Source organism: Trachymyrmex septentrionalis, unplaced genomic scaffold (assembly GCF_001594115.1).
Source record: "Trachymyrmex septentrionalis isolate Tsep2-gDNA-1 unplaced genomic scaffold, Tsep1.0 scaffold377, whole genome shotgun sequence".
Lineage (NCBI taxonomy): Eukaryota > Metazoa > Arthropoda > Insecta > Hymenoptera > Formicidae > Trachymyrmex > Trachymyrmex septentrionalis.
The window spans coordinates 31,486-37,365 of record NW_017305544.1 but is presented as its reverse complement, the minus strand read 5'-3'; the positions used below and the strand labels follow the sequence as shown (position 1 = coordinate 37,365).

The 5,880-nt window shown below is 31.2% G+C and overlaps 1 pseudogene; it reads right to left on the bottom strand.

Annotated features, from left to right (window-relative positions):
* Window positions 1–1,319: 1,319 nt before the first annotated feature.
* The window catches only part of LOC108750877, a 23,867-nt pseudogene continuing 19,306 nt past the window's right edge, over window positions 1,320–5,880 (bottom strand).

The window sequence follows — 5,880 nt, the reverse complement described above, 5'->3', positions numbered from 1 at the left end:
TTGTGACGTCGACGGGTGTGGGATCCGTTCGGGCCCCTGTTGCACACCCGCCTTCGAGGGACCGTCGGAGTTTCCCTGGTGAGGGGCCTTTCTCCGGTTATTACTCGCAATGCGCAATTGGCATTCTTCGAGGAGATGACCCGTCTCCTTGCAATAACGACAGAACACGTCGTTTTTTGAATTATTCTGTTGATTCAATTTTGAACGGCAATCTCTAGCAATGTGCCCCGGATTGTTACAAATGTGGCAAATGATTTTTTTATTATCGGAATTACGTTCGGAGTTTTGCCTTTGCCAACAATTGACAGCGAGGTGACCGGATTTGTCACACCATTGGCAAACAATTGAATTTTTATTCGGTGAGAAATTAACATTATTATTATTTCGACACATTTTGGCATTATGCCCTGGTTTTGAGCATAACTGACAAGAAATTATATTGGATTGTAGTGCGTTCACGGGTCGCGCAGGGCGGGGATCGGGACCCCCATAAGCCCTCGGGAGAGGACCGTCACTACAGTACAAAGCTTTGTACTCAGAATCCTTGATGTGACCTCTGGTCTTATCCTGTCGACCCGTCTCCTCTCTCAGTGCGTCGCGTGCCGTTTTAGCGAGCGGTCGGTGTCACGTGCGATGTTGACATGTCTGACTTCGACGATTACATCTCTATCATTGTCATGGGTTTTCACACCTGTCATGCATTGCGGCGGTTCTCATTTCCTGTTCGGATGCGTTGGTGAGTGAGCACTTGGCTTCTTATCTGCGGCGTGTTTAGTTTTTAAGATTTTAAGTTTTTGAGTTTACTTGTTTCTTATGAGTTCCCTTCCTTTTCCGTTTTTGAGTCAGCACTTGACTATGTTTCTTAACATCGGTTTGATTGCCCCATCGCATATACAACATTAAGCTACGTCGAGATCCATCACATTTGCTGATTTCCGCGCGTTAAAAATGTTGCGTCACTGAATGTTATCGATTTATTATTTTTTGGTTGTAATCTTTTATGTCTTTTATATTATATTATATCCTTTTTACATCTGAGAAGGGCTCAATCCAGCAGCCGAAACTTGTTTGTTTTATATTTTAATATACGCCGTTTTACTTTTTATTTTATGTATCTATGACTATTATCTTTAATTATATATATTATAGGACTCTTTTTCGCCATTTATTTTGTTTATTTTATTTATACTTAAAGAGTCTTTACACCGCTGTTATTTAATTCTTCTAAGTTGTAGCCTTTTGCATCTTTACGAAATTCTTAGAAAAAAAATTTAACTCTTATTAACTAAGAACCTATTATTTAATTAGATATAATTTACCAATCTCATTCATTCATATTAGAGAGAAGCAAATGCAGGCCAGGAACAGGAACATTATTAAATCCGCAACGACAGCAAAGGCTGTCACGCTTGTTAAAAAGAAATACCACGTGCCGCTGTGACGATCTTGCAACTCATCAAATCGTTTTCGCATTAATTTCTCGATTTCAATGTCGCTGCTTCTGATTGTCGGCAAGCCATTCAGAGTAGCATTTACGTACAAGAATATGGGACTTTTCACTAAAAACGACATATTCAAAAAAATTTTTTTAAAATTTGTTAATGTAATGGGGAATGTAAAAACTTAAAAATATGAATTCTTTGACAGGAATTCACGAATTTAGACATCAAAAATGTTATATATGCCGCACTTTTATCTAATAACGTGTTACTTGCTCTAATATACTTACTAACGCTTTCGAGACGTTTGAAGTCTTGACCAATCTTCATATAAGATTTCGTAGCAAAAAAAAAACAAGATGACTAGTATGGCTATCAATATCAGCATCCACTGATTAATTATTGCCTCCATGATTATTATATCACATACTACGCAAAACCCCTGGATCATCTCCAACATCAATTTGGGCAGTCATTCATCCATGATGCCCATATCCTTCAAAAATCTGTTTAAAATTCTTCCTGAAATATGAAAATCGTTAACTCTTTGCAAGAATCAAGAAAAGAAATTACAAGTCCAGGAAGCGATAATTTATAAGAGTTAAAATGTTCGTATACTTGTTAAACAAATTAAACAGAGTCGTGGCTTATTTCAAGCTTTTAATTAGAATGGCTTTTAATTAATACAATTGGCATAAATTACATAAGTATAATATAATATTCTAAAACAAAATTAATTAATTTTAATCGATAATTTGTATTTTTCATATATCATAAATATGTGCAAAAAAAATCTACATTATTGTTACGTTTATTTTTTTATGGATAGCTATAGCGATCATTACAACTTAATAATATCACACTCGACAAAAATATACTGATTTTCTGTATTCGGAATTAACGTTTTGAAAACTCTCAAAAAAATTCTAATAATATTTTTAAATATTCTTATATTTTAAATTTATAAAGATTTCTTTATATTGTATTTATATAAAAGAAATATTTTAATTTCTTCACATTTTTTAAATTTTCTTTGGAAATTATAAAATGAATTTTGTAAATTATATTTCAGAATTTACATCTATCTATAAAGAAATTTAGAAAAGTTACAAACTTTCTCAACATTTTTAAAAAGTCTCAAATCATTTAAAAATTAAAAAATCTTTCTAAAAAATTTTAAAATTATACAAAAATTATGAAATATTCTATAAATTACCTAAAAAATATTTGTAAAAATTGTCATAAAATAATTTTTATGAAGTCTCTGTACAGTAATTAAGAGGATTATCGGATTGCGTAACTATTACTTACTAGAAGGATTGTTATGGAAGAAAGGCGCGCGCCTGCAGCAGTTTGAAGAACATGATGTTGTGCAGGTTACTACTCGAGTTCACAGAGACCTTTATGTAAAAAATGTTCATAGAAACCTTCATGTGAAACAACATAGTAGCGATGCAGGCGATGATGCAGAATGTGTAAACGTGTATGGCATCCATAATGCTCAGCAGGCCATCTGGGTTCAATATGAAGATCGACTCAAGGAAACTATTGTTGTATATGTTCGCGAATTGTTTTACGTCACTAGTATTTTTAATACGCCTAATATTCTCCAAGGTAGGCCAGTATGATAGCTAGTAATCATTCCCGGTAGTGGCGATCTGATTGATGATGAAGATTATCAGCAGTATGAATAGCGTGAAATTATTGCCATCGTTATGCAGATTTCCTTATACACTCTGTCGGCTACTCGACCGTGTGCCGACATCTCGGCTTCCGGGCTGTTTTCCATATAATCCGAATCATCAGTGTCCGAGTGCTACACGATGGCAAAATAATCTTATTACTTGAATTTATCTCTCATAATAGATGTAATCTGATGAAGTTAATTCAATTTGAATTATTTAAAAATAAAGAAAATAATGTTAAGAAAATATGTAAATATTGGAAACCTATTTAACTTTTTTAAATCTTAATTTAAAAATTTCTTCCGCGCTTTATTAATTGATAATAATTAGTGAAAGTATATTAGAAATCTTTTATGCGCAAAAATACAGATATTTTTTAAAATTATTTTGCATTTTTATTTTTATTTATGTCCTTTTTCTATTTTTATTTTACATTTTTATTTTTTGTGCTATCCATTTTTATTAAATAAATCTAATGTAAAATATATTTTACAATTTATTTCTGAAAATTAATTCAGTTTAAATGAGTGTATATTGTAGTTCAACATCTTAATCCGGTAAGGCCTTTCGTATTTCAAGTTAAAATATATTTTTTTCAGTTTCTATATTTTTTTATTATAAATAACGAGTCATCTTACAGCGATGGAACTTGTAATCGATAATCTTGATATTTATTTCGTTATTATGATTCTCTTAGACATTTCCGAAGGTTTTCTCAAGTACTCTTCCTTTCTCTGCGCTTGGTTCAAATTGTCCAACATCTCAAAGAAATCTTTATTTAATTGTATTAATTCGTTATATTTCCTTGCATTTTCACGGAACCCTTAGGAAATAAAATCAAGATATTTAATTTAAAAAATACTCAACCTTTATCTTTTAATTAATTATATGTAAATTACATATAAATTAAATGTTTAAAAGTTTTTTGCCATTATTTATTAAAAAAATCTTATTATTCATTAATTTTTATTATAAAATTATCTAATTTTTATGTGTTATTAATAAAATTATGTCATCCTAACGATAAAAAAAAATGTTTTAATATTCATTCAGCAATAAATTAAATTTGCTTTTATCTCTCTCTCTCTCTCTCTCTCTCTCTCTCTCTCTCTCTCTCTCTCATCATTATATCTCAGTTATTTACTTTTAAAACAAATTAAATAGCTAAATTTTTAAAATTAAAAATTTTTTAATTTAATAGAGATAACTAAAAAATATTCTATGTTACTCACTCGATCCAGTACGACGATGTGATCCGCCCTTTTAAGGAATTGCAATTGATGTGTGCCAAGTATCCTCGTCTTGCCATGAAGATATTCGGTGATGCACTTTCCATAGAAATATCTAGCAACGAGTATCCACCGCGCTTAAGGGATTTAAATTGACCGTAAATTAGAAAATAATATGATAACATATATCTCCAATCGATTGAATGACACTATTGATTCACCCAGTAGTATTAGCCCTTGCGGAAAGTACAATGCGACGACAAGTTGAAGTATGTTAAAGTATGTCGACATTTCATAAGTCACATCGGCAGTCAAATTATTTCTCAATAATTAAGACGATCAGGGTGAAGTAGACGGTCAATCGTTCAGTGAAGACTATGATGGCCAAATACAATACATGGCGCACACGTACGACGAGAATTTAATTTGATTGATCTCTAATTTTCTGATTACTGACACAATCTGGCTGAACGGTTTCTCCCAGGCGTACATCTTCACCACCTAAACCAAGAATTACTATTTTATAAATTTGTTTTATAAAATTTTTTTATAAATGATACTTAGACTTTAATATTATTCCTATTATTTATATTATTATATTTATCTTATATATTGTTAAATAATAAAATAACTATTCAACTTTTTGGGGATACTTGTATCCCAGCTATGAGTTCGCTCATTAGTAGTATTTTTCGGTCCTTTAGTGGCGCAATATATATCGTGGTTCTGAGTTTGAGATTCAAAAAGCTCAAAGTCTTTTGTCCTGAGAGGACAATGATCAACAATGTCCCGATGCCAACCAAACACGAAATACTGATTTTTTTGTCACATTATTGTCCCTATGATCGCGATCTGCGACTAAAAATAAAACTGGTCAGCTTTAACAAACAATTATTTAAGAATAACTTCGAAACAAGTGAAAAGAAGAAATCCTACGTCTTTATAGTCTAAATTAAATCACGAGTTGTAAAATGTATACAATTAGCTTATATATAAATCAATATAATATGTTTTTTACAAATTATACTATAATTATTAAAAAATTTATACTTATCAATAATCTACCGAAGATGTTAATAAATTTAAATTAAAAGTTTAAATTTAAGACTTTTGTTCAAGAGTCTGATCGAAATTTTCTGTGCAATGTATACTGTTACTGTGGAATGTATATTATCTTATACTTTCACGAGATAAAGAATTATCATAAAAGGCATGATCCATATGTAATTCAGGTACATTGTTAATTGATCGAAGCGAATGACATCGTTGTTGAGAATATTCATGATCTGTCCGATTAGGTTCATGGCTGCTGTTCATAAACTATAACAGTGTTAAAAATAATTATAAATTAAGTAATATTAGGTGTACAAAAAAGTTCTGAGCTTTAGATTTGATACAACCGAAATAACAATTTAAATTTTATATATCTTCCCGCCCTTTTGGGGTTTTAAAACAGTAACATTTAACCTCCTGAAATGCGATACGGTTTGGCGTTTGATGCACATAACCTCAAAAATCAGTAGTGTT